This window comes from Cervus elaphus, chromosome 24 (assembly GCF_910594005.1).
Source record: "Cervus elaphus chromosome 24, mCerEla1.1, whole genome shotgun sequence".
NCBI lineage: Eukaryota > Metazoa > Chordata > Mammalia > Artiodactyla > Cervidae > Cervus > Cervus elaphus.
The window spans coordinates 16,234,555-16,246,647 of NC_057838.1; positions in this window are offsets into that span (position 1 = coordinate 16,234,555).

Sequence of the window (12,093 nt, forward strand, 5' to 3'; positions counted from 1 at the left end):
AGACGCCTCTGGACAAGATGACGAGCTCCAAGATCCAGTAAGTCCACCGGTGTGCATCCGGCTAACTTCTCTTGAGGGCGAAGTGCTATTTGGGCATTTTTGCCAGTCGGTTCTGATGTGTGCCTACTGTTAGGGACCCTTTATGAGCACCGACTGTCATTTGGGTGTCTTTGCTGGTGGGTTCTGACGTGTATCTGACATCGAGGCCGTTTCTGTTGGGAATTGCTTGTTTGGAACTCCATATCCTCTGGGGGTTTGTGACAATTCTGTCTTCTGATTTGTGAGTGTGTATTCTATTTGTGTGACTGGTATTCTTGCTACCTTCTGCAAAATGGGAGCAATATATGGCAAGAGTATTATTTAGACTGGAGAAAATTCTTTAAGATGAAACTCGTTTGAAACTCCAAAAACTGATTCTTTTTGCATGTGCGGTTAGAGAAATCTGACTTAATAAAATAATTTTTTCAGAATCCTTACCCTCAGAGAGCAGTGATTCCAGTTTTAGTAACATTAGGTGCCCCTTTTAGGGTTTCTGTTACCAGCCCATGATCTACTCTGCTCCAGCATCTATCTCAATTTTTAGTTTGCTTGTTTCTTTCCCCTTTTTTTGAGGGAAGAAACTGTGCTCTTCTCTCTGGAACTCTTAGCTCTTTCCATGGCTCTACCAGAATCTAATGACTTGAGCATAATCAGCTGAATAGTGTCTTGGAATTAAAGTAGATATTTATGTTTTATTCAGAGTAATATTCCAGTCAAACAGTAGATTTTGAATATGTACTATGAGCCCAGTGGTGTGTTAAGTAAGGCTATTAGATGTGACATGTAACAGACATGATCTTTCTTGGATCTTGGAATCCAGAAGAATGTGCTTCTAGGGACAAATAATGTAAAATTATATATGGCTCAAGGGGTAGAGAAGAAATTCCAAAATGCGTTTCTGGCCAGATGATTTGCGAATTATCTAAATGAGCAAAGATATTAATGTGCTATGTAGATATGCTGCTGATACAGGTTTTAAAATCATTATACAGTTTTTATTTAATATCTTGTCTGGTTAGCAAACAGTGATGACACTCTCTCTCTCTGCTTCTCTATCTATATATGAAAAATTACATGTATTAAATTAAGGATAAGGAGGAAAATCACATCCTCTAATATAGTAGAGCAAAGAAGGGATGGATAAAACACAAAGGTGAAAATGACACAGATGGTGCTATAAATATTGTGAGTGTTTCTAAGATATTTTTTCATGAGGAATAATCAAGAACTTTTTGATGATGGCTTTTCTGACCTGTGTGAGGTGATACCTCATTGTAGTTTTGATTTACATTTATCTAATGAAAGTTACTCAGTTGTGTCCAGCTCTTTGCTATACAGTCCATGGACTTCTCCAGGCCAGAATACTGGAGTGGGTAGCCGTTTCCTTCTCCAGGGGATCTTCCCAACCCAGGGATTGAACCCAGGTCTCCCGCATTGCTGGCAGATTCTTTACCAGCTGGGCCACTGGGAAAGCCCAGGAATACTGGAGTGGGTAGCCGTTTCCTTCTCCAGGGGATCTTCCCAACCCAGGGATTGAACCCAGGTCTCCCGCATTGCTGGCAGATTCTTTACCAGCTGAGCCACTGGGAAAGCCCAGGAATACTGGAGTGGGTAGCCTATCCCTTCTGTAGTGGATATTTCCAACCCGGGAATTGAACTGGGGTCTCCTGCATTGCAGGAGGATTCTTTACCAGCTGAGTTACCAGGGGAATCTCATTTCTCTAATAATGAGCAAAATGAACATCTTTTCATGTATATGTTGTCCATCTGTATGTCTTCTTTGGAGAAATGTCTGTTTCGGTCTGCTGACAATTTTTTGATTGGGTTGTTTTGATGCTGATGATGTGCATCGACTGTGTATTTGGGAATTAAGCCCTGGTTGGTTACATTGTTTGCAAATATTTTCTCCCATTCTGTAGGCTGTCCTTTTGCTTTATGGTTTCTTTTGCTGTCCAGAAACTTATAAATTGATTAAATAAGTTGATTGAAAAACAAGTAAGTTGATTAAATCCCATTCGTTTATTTTTGCTTTTATTTCTGTTGCCTTGGGAGACTGAACCAAGAAAACATTGGTACAATTTATGTCAGAGAATGTATTGCTTATGTGCTCTTCTAGGAGTTTTATGGTTTCATGCCTTATATTTAGGTCTTTCGGCCATGCATAAAAGTTACTATTGATTTCTTTTTTGATAGACTTCTAGATCAGGTGATTGAAAAAAAATCAAAGTCTTCATTAATTTCAGCAAGACATTTGACAGTTTTCACTAATTTCCTGTTGACAAATTGCTACATTGTCAATAAAGAATGTGGTCATGAGGCATTTCTCTGAGGGTGGCCATGGGATGCCCAGCCTCCATGGCCTATGCTTGTCCCTGACCCTTTTGTAAAGGCAAATGTGGATTGAAAAAGTGTGCAAATGACTGAAAACCGAGGATCACATAGCATAGCAAACGTGGAGTTCAAGATGGCTTAGGCAGGTTGGAACAAACAGCCTAAACCAAGACAACTCCACTTATCATGATTAAATTCAGATACAATTGTTGGGATTAGAAAACAAGAACAGAGGTGAGGAGACCCATCTGGGCTGCTGTCAACATATACATGAACAGATTTTTATGCAAATAAAGTCTCCTGTAAGGGAACAGAAGGATGTAGCTGTGAAGAATTCTGATTACTCTTTGGATGGCATCAGTAGCACGTTAACATGAAGTCCAAGGGATCTGATGATCCTTTCCTGCATGCTGGGCTTCCCAGTTCACACCAGAGAATGGTATTAATATCTAGTTGCTCCAGTGATAAGCCAAGAGGAGAGTGATCCGAGACTTCCTGAAATTAAAACAAAAACCAAAACTCTGATGGTACTCTGGGTATTTGGCTTAAGGGAGAAAGATTTAGGGCTGCTCGGATAACAGTTTTTGTTTATAAAGGGCTTTTATGTAGAGCAAAGAATAATTTTGCATTATTCTGGTAGATGGTAGAAATCATAATAGTGTGGAATGCAATTCATCACAAGGAACTTATTAATTATTAGAAGTGTGTGAAACTGGGGTAGAAAGCCTTAGGAGGCCTTGCGCTCCCATGGTTGTTAGTGTTCAGACGTGAATTGACAGCTTTCCAGGTGGGGATTTTCATTTGGAATGAAAGTTAAATGGTAATCTAGAGACTTCTAACTCTGAGGTGGTCTGAGCTTATAATTCTGTTTACTTACTCCAGAGGCTAACTTACTATCTTAAAATCACTCATATATTACAAGATGCCTCACTAAAGATAGTGAACAGAATCCATTGGGAGGAGACACACTACATTTGGCTTGCTGTTCTTTGATAGGTCTTAGCTGAGATTGACATTAACCATGGCATGTATATGTGTCAGGTTCTGTCTCTACTCTTGGTTGTTACTTTTTGCTTGTATACAGTGCTGTCACTCTTCACATATTCCAATCTTTCTTTTAACTCCCCTCAGAGTTAGCTCTAGCAATAAATAAAAACTTTCAATCATTACATTTCAGTATGCTTTTAAATAACTGGAACAAGAGTTCTGTATTTGAATTGAGTTGTAATTCTAAGTGGCACACGGATTGTTAGTGTAAACTTTCATAGCCTAGGCACATAGACAACATTGCTCGGCACAATTATATTCTATATTAATACTATAGTTATTGCTATGTTTGTTGTATATTTTATCCTTTGCTGGACATACTTATGGTCACTTTATGTGCTTTATCTTGTTTAATCCTTACAAAAATTCTGATAAATAACACTCCTGTCTTATGGATGGGGAAACTACTATTTAGAGGTTGTAAGCTATTTTTTATGGTGATTGAGAGCAGAGGTTTTGACCATATTATCACTGTAGTATAGCAGGATTTATTTTGCATGCACAAGAATCTGCATTTTCATTCCACTCACCTGCTTCAGCCACTCAGGAGCAAACACTTCTGAAATTTTCTTTAAACTGACCCCCCCCCCCCACTTTTTGATATGCATGAAAAAAATAAACAGGCTTTGGCTTTTTGTCTAATTATTTCTTCTACCCCGCCTATTTACAAATTTTAGTTCTAAACATTTAGGCCTGCTTCCAAAGTGTAGTTTGTGAGATTTTTGCACTCAGGTCATTTTAAACTATGCAGTGTTCCCAGCCATCATCTTCCCTAAAAATGTCTCCAAGCTTCACCTACAACAGTCAATCAACTGGGACCACTGGATGGAGTCTACAATGGGTAGAGTCCTGACCTAGTTGCCATGGAGAGTAACCCAGGGAAGAGAAGATTTTCAGCCTACTGAAACACAAAGTCATGCAAGAACACATTCAGAAGGATATACATGGAGCAGGGATAAATTGATCACACAGTAGGGGTCAACTAGCTAATCTGTTGTATTTCTATGGAACATTGATGACCATGGCTGAGTGTGTTATTTAAAGGTTTTCAATGCAAATATTATAAAAGGCATTATTCAGTCAGAGCAGACTCCCTACCTTTTCATTCGTTCCAGCCATGCAAGATTAGTCATTGATTTCAGCAACAAGGACCACATACAATATCATCACCTGCTGTTGATTGCCTTTCTCTTGTTCACTGAGCAGGCGACAGGAGACAGCAAGGTTACTTAGTGGGATATATTAATTCAGCCAAGTATCTAAATACACAGCCAAGCTATTGAGATAAGGCTGTGACATATCTGTAGCAGTTTTCTTCCCTTTTCTTGTTTATATGACTGAATTTGCTTTCCTCATGGATAAATCCTTTGAGAGTCTCTTTAATTGGGTACCCTATTACAAAGGGGCCAAAGATATATCTAAGTCATTAGTTCTTTTCTTTTTGTTTAAGGGTCAACTCAACTTTATTCTCTCAATAATTGCAAGGCTTTCCTTACCAGCAGAGTGAATTTGCTTAGGGGGAGGAGAACAGGTTAAGATAGCAAATGGCAAATCCAGAATGAGTAATTTTAATTTTTTTATACTTTAAAAAAAAACCTTAAGTAAAATATGTTGTTGATATAAATTATATATATATATATATATATATATATATAAACTAAAAAGATATAAATTATCTTTTTTCATACCTAGTATGTTTGTTATTGTTGTTTAGTCACTGAGTTGTGTCCACCTCTTTTTGACCTCTTGGACTGTAGCCCACCAGGCTCCTCTGTCCGTGGGACTTCCCAGGCAAGAGTACCGGAGTGGTTGCCATTTCCTTCTCCATAAGTCATTAGTTCCTTATTAGCTAGGGGACCATAGGAAAAATACTTTAGTGAAAACCTCTCTCTCTCCTCTTTCTCTTTATCTCTCCCTCCCTCTCTTCCTGCCTCTTATATGTTCACTTTTATATCCCTTTCTCAGTTAAAATAGAATTTGGTGTCATTAATTGGCTCCTAAAATCACAGAATGAGAGAAGTTCTTTCTCTGCTATAATTCTTTAGGGAGATGGATTGTAAAAAATAAACAGATAGTAATTTTGCTGCGTGGGTGCTCCAGATTTCCATTGGAAAGTCTCTAGCCAAAAGTCTCATGCTTATTCAGAGACACAATTATCTGATTGGATGCAGGACTTGGCAGGAGTTATGTTTTAGCTCAGACATGGGATGGCGACAGAGTTTCATTACATTAATTTTATTTACAGGGCAGCCCAGTTTCCTGTGCTGTGTGCTGGGTGCTTATTCAGCTGCCTCGGCTTAGGTGGGTTTGCGGCACAGCATATTTTTGTTTCCAAACCGTTTTGGCCCTGGAAAGATGTCTGGCCTCGTTTCACTGTCATAAACTCTGATGAAAGCCACAGAAGATTCCAGGGAGTCAGAGCAGGCCACTTGTGGGGCCCACCCTTGCTCTGTGTGAATGGCTGCTGGAGGGTGGGTTCTTATCATAAGAGACCCCTGTTTCCTGAGGCTTGTATCTCTGCATAAGAAAGGAATGTTGTCACCGAACGTTGTGTAGACCTCTCTGTGCCACACTTCCCAAGCTGGGCTGAAAGCCATTGGATCTGCTCCTTTTCTAAGTAGATAGGGGTCTTATTACACCCCTTGCCCTCACCCAGGGTGTCTGTGTTCATACTTACTACATAGGATATGGAAAAATGGGAGGCGGGGAAGAGTCTGGATGTGGTTTTGAGGCTGCTACTACTGCTTTTGTTCCATTTATTTCTCCAAGTATTAATATTTTTACACATTACCAAGTACCTACGCATATGCTTTCTCATGTAAGCATCACAACACATGGATGAAGGACGCGGAAACAGTGATGTTACTTCATAGACTAGGCTTAAAGGGGCCAGTGATGCAGGTCACCCAGCTTGAAAGTGCTGGAGCTGGACTTTAAAGGCTTGGACAAATAGTCAATGATTTCTTATTTCTTTCTCAGGGATGGTCCTCATCGAGATTAATATGTTAATTACCATGTTAATCTGCAGAAATCATTAAATTTATTAGGATAGACATTGTATCACATTTAGAAAACAATGATAAATCAGATAACTCAGATCACAAGAAGATATTGATGGTTGCTGAGGAATCAAATCAGACCTAAATGCACACTTAAATTCACACTTTCGACAATAAAAATTCAATTGTTTCAAAATACACGTATTTTGTGTTGGGTGTGGCTACATTGATTAGGCTATAAATACGAGGGAATGAGGTTTCTTTATGTAGGAGTGCTGACAGAGGGCTTCAACCAGCCCTGTTTTTACGATACAGGCTTAGTTGGTCCTGAAACTGAGGTATTTGCCCTTTAGGACTGTGAAAATGCACCTAGTTATGCATATATAGGACAAGAGCTATTAAGAGTTCATCCCAAACTAATTGAGACCAGTAACTCCTGTTTACCAAGCCCCTGCTATCTCTGGGTCTTGTGCTGGGTGCTTGTGACCCATTAGCCTGGTGAACACAGAGGTTCCTGAGTGTAAAGCACTTTGCTAGTACCTGCATCTCCCACAACCGCTACCCCAGCCACCTGGCAAGGTCTCCTGCTCTTGCCTTCCTGGGACATCTTAACCTAGAGCTTCATAAGGGCTTAAGTGACCAAGAAGCAAGAGAGAGAGCCCTGTTCTCCTTATCTGCCCCTTCCCACTGGAAACAAGAAATAGGGGCTTTCAACAATTATTTTTATTTTTCATAAGAAAGCAAGTATTTGTTTCAGTGAGTGAATGTAAAAGGTTAAGATGCTTTTCTTATCCTGAAAGATCTTCGTAATTGCCTCAATTTTCTACTTCTCTTTTTGTGTGCAGGCATCACCTCAGTTTTTTTGAGTTTTTGCAACCAATAAGGTTCCAATATATTTGAAGTTTCAATTATCTCATAGCATGTAATAAGATCTTTTTCTTTGGGGTCTCTTGTAAAAATACTGGGTTAGCCAAGAAGTTCATTTGGGTTTCTGTAAGATGTTATGAAGTATTTTTAAATATTTTAAAAGGATTTTTAAAATTATGCATACTTGGTTTAGCACTGTTAGCGAGTGTTCACATCCCTTCAATGGCAGCCATTTTTAGGAATGATACAAACTGTGCAGAAATTAGAATGACAATAAGCCATTAACACTAAACATTAAATATAAACATCATTTTTCTGCCTCCTTCCCACCTCTTAAAAAAATTAAGCTGAATTTTGTATAACATCTCAGTTGTTATTTTAAGAATGTAATTATCTTGATTCTTCTCAGAGACTCCAAATTAAGTTTCTGGTTTTTTAGATTTTTAAGGTTGACAGATTAAAACAGGATATTTTAGAACTGACTTCTTCAGCAGCTGAGACTGTTTTCTGTAACATTTTGTTCAAAAAGAGTTTCCATAGTAGAATCATCAACCAGAAAATCAGGACTGATACGGAGAAAGCTGTAGCCAGATGGGGACCACAGTCGGGTGGCAAAGCGTTTGGAATATAGTCTGTAAATTTCATAATGGGGAAATTGGATGAGCAGTTCAAATTTATTATCTCAGTCCTGTGATGGAGCCAAAGGCAACTCTTGATATTTGAGTCCAAGTGCATCTTCCTTGTTCTACTAGATTTCCTGACTTCAGGGAACCCAGCTGGTAGATGTGAAAAGTGATGGTAACAGTCACGGTTCAAATCTGCAACTGTGTCCACCCACCTTCGACTTTACTCTCATTTTATTATCTCAGATGACTGTCTTAATTTACCTCAGCAGGTTGATTATATGATGATAACCCTAACATTCAGAAAATAATATGACTATTTTACTGCATATTCTTATATGCATAATATACTGAAGTATTTCATCTATACTAAATGTGCACAGATTTTAGCAGATAGAGCTACAACATACAGCCAAGAAAATAAACCCTTTTTACAGTCCAGGTTGATGCCCCTTCAAAGAACTAGCAAGAAGTACTCTTGCATCTTTTTTTCCTTATTGTTCAAAAAGTCCTCAGCAAGACTAGGACATGTAATGCAGAGGAGGAGTTTGGGAGTTTACCTGCAGAGGTAATAACTGGTTTTCAGTGAGGAGTGAGGCTCATTGAGAGATGGCTATAACATAACCACTCCTCATTCCTGAAAGAAATATTGGATCCTGGGCCCATGAGCAAGTGGAAAAAAAAAAAAAAGGTAGCCCTGTCTTGCCCTTTCATTTCTCTCACATTAGTTGTTCATTCATTCATCCATGCATGCCTTTCAGTAATTTGACAGTTGAATGCCTGTTTTCAGGCATAGTGCTATTTGCTGGGGACAAAACAGTGAACAAGATTGAAATAGTTCCATTTTCCATGGAGTTTAGTGGAGGATATAGAGTTGTTAGATAAGGGAAGACAGTTTTCAAACATTTATCGAAAATATGGGGAGAAGGAGGCACTTCCCAGGTGGTGCTTGTTGTAAAGAATCCACCTGCTATTGCAAGAGATGAAGGTTGGATCCCTGGGTTGGGAAGATCCCCTGGAATAGGAAATGGTACCCCATTCTGGTATTCTTGCCTGGAAAATCCCATGAACAGAGGAGCCTGGTGGGCTACATTCCATGGGGTTGCAAAGACTCAGATACAACTGAAGTGACTGAGGACGCACACACACACATGGGATGCAGGGAGTAGAAGAGTGCTCCACAAGAATCCTTTTCTGTGACAGTCACCTTATATCTACCAGCAGATAAACTGTCACCTTAGGGCATTTGTTTTTATGTAAATATGGACGTTGAGATGGATGGGTTAAATCTCAAAAGTCTCCCTGCTAAGTTTAGAGTGATCTTTAATTGGATCTCTTTCTACTTGGAAATGCTCCACTCATCCATTTTTGTCTGGATTGACTCCTTAAGAACTGAGCTGACAGCTCCATGGATAAAGGCTGAGGTCACCGTGACCTTTGGTCATGAGTTCAGGACAGCACAAATTTATTCATTCCAGTCTCTGTGATCATCCGAAAATCACTGAAAAAAATCAGGGCATTTATTAATAAAAGTTTAATGGAAGCTGTGGAGAAAAACTTCAAAGTTTCCTTGGACTTGACATTGGTTAACCATTAAAAAGTATATTTTACAGTGTTTATGTTCAATGGGTTGGGAAGTTTAGATGGAAACATAAATTCTGAAAATGCCTACTATTTTCCATCCTTTGCCTACATTAAAAAAAAAACACAAAACTTGATAGGAAAGTATTACATAGCAGTAAAGAAATCAGCATGTAAAGCCAATTATCCCGTGTTTTAAAATTTGTAATTCTGTATCACCTACAAAATTCTGTGAATTCTCATTTTCCATTTGTGTTTACTGTTCAGGGTTCCATGACCAATAAGTTCAGTCTTCTGCCCAGACAAGCCGAATGACTAACAGCACCTTTTCTGTTGAATATCACATCAGTTTGTAAGCACACAAAAAGATACATACATACTTTCTTGAATTATTAAATGTGAAAAAAACACTTAATATTCCCTTAGTTTTGTTGAAATATTGTTGAATATATTGTCAATAGTAGCAATTTTTAAAATTCACACTAAACTTTAACATGCTCTTAAATTAGTTAATTAAAATACTACTAAATGGTTTCATGGAAAATGTGTTTGCTTTGGTCCAATTTAATAATCATGTGTTAAGCTCCCTGTGGGGCTTCCCTGATGGCACGGTGGGTAAAGAATTCACCTGCAGTGCAGGAGACACGGCTTGATCCTTGGGTTGGGAAGATCCCCTGGGGAAGGGCATGGCAACTCACTCCAGTATTGTTGCCTGGGAAATCCCATGGACAGAGGAGCTTGGCGGGCTACAGTCCATGGGTTGTAAAGAGTCAGACACGACTGAGTGCGCACACACACACACACACTCACACACGCTCCCTGTATACACAGTTTTATGTAACTGTCCCACTCCTCTGGGTCAAGGAGAGCTTTAAACACTCGGGTAGGACATCATTTCGTTTAACTGTGGCAGTGGCATTCCTCTATCATATTTTATGCTTTTCTAGTAGCATTTCCCCCAGTTTATTACATTATATCAAAAGAGTACAAAGTGATCATAGAAAATTAGGAAAACAAATTATCTGTATTTCCATTATCTAGTTAGAACCATTTTACTCTTGTTCTTTTTAAACCCATCTTTTTTCTGTCTCTAAATTATGATTCTGATGTTTATTACATCTATTATTTACTCATATGCTTTTTCCAGATTGGTAAATAATCTCCATGTCATGAACATTTCCCTATTTCTTAGATTGTTTTTTCAAGACAGATTTTCATAGCTGAACAGTGTTGCACCAAATGAACAATATGGTACAATACACATAGGCAATTCTGTATTGTTAGGTATTGAATTAACCAGGGTAGAGGCTAAGCGGATGTGACAGAGACCTGAGCTTTGGCCATTCAGTTTGAGCATTGACAGCTGAGAGAGAGGCAGGTGTTCTCACTGTGGTGGGCACATTGTTCTGGGAGCCCCTGGACATCCATATTTCTCCTGTGCTGTTGCTCTACCATGGCCAAGGGCGTCCTCCTCTTCTGCGTGCCTGGAATTACTTCATGAGCTCCATGTCCTTGCCCTTTATACTTTCTTGTAACAGTATGGTCGGATAAAACCTGGGGAGGAGAGTGGCGGTGTTTTACAAAGTGAAAAAGGAGGAAATGCAGCATGGAGGAATTAATAATACCTGTGGTAGGCATATAGATTCCTAGTTTTTTCTACTGTAAATATCGTAGAAAGCAGTCTTGTCTATTAGTGTTAATTTGCATATTTGATAACTGATTTGAGGTAAATATGGAATATGAGGTAAATATATACTCTGCTTTCACATCTTTTCATCTATACTCTCTGGCTGCCTTTCAGAAGGGTTCCCTCTGGTTATTAGCTTTTATTTTAATTGTTGAGATTCCTTAGTTTAAAATGGCATTTCATCACACTATTCATTTGTATTCATTACTAGTAAGCTTCAGTATTTTTCAGGATTATTGATCATTTATTTGTATTTTGTGATTTAACTATGCTGTTCTTGGCCAGTTTTTCTTAGAATTACTTTTCCTTCTGATTTGTCAAATTCTAATCACCTTTTGTGATCTGTATGGCATACATTTCCCCATGTTACCATTTTTTTTAATTTGTATTTATTCTTTCAAATAGAGTTTTTTCTATGGCTAGTGTAGGTGATAGAGTTCCAGCTGAACTATTTCAAATCTTAAAAGATGATGCTGTTAAAGTGCTGCACTCAATATGTCACCAAATTTGGAAAACTCAGCAGTGGCCACAGGACTGGTAAAGGTCAGTTTTCATTCCATTCCCAAAGAAGAGCAGTACCAAAGTATGTACAAATTACTCCAGTGTTGTTCTCATTTAGCATTCTAGTAAGGTTATGCTCAAAATCCTTCAAGCTAGGCTTCAAGCTGCTTCTACATGAACCTAGAAATTCCAGATGTACAAGCTGGGCTTAGAAAAGGCAAAGGAACCAGAGATCAAATTGCCAGCATTTGTTGGATCCTAGAGAAAGCAAGGGAATTCCAGAAAAATATTTACTTCTGCTTCACTGACTATGTTAAAACCTTTGACTGTGTGGATCACAACAAACTGGAAAATTCTTCCAGAGATGGGATTACCAGATCATGAGAAACATGTATGTGGGTCAAGAAGCAACAGTTAG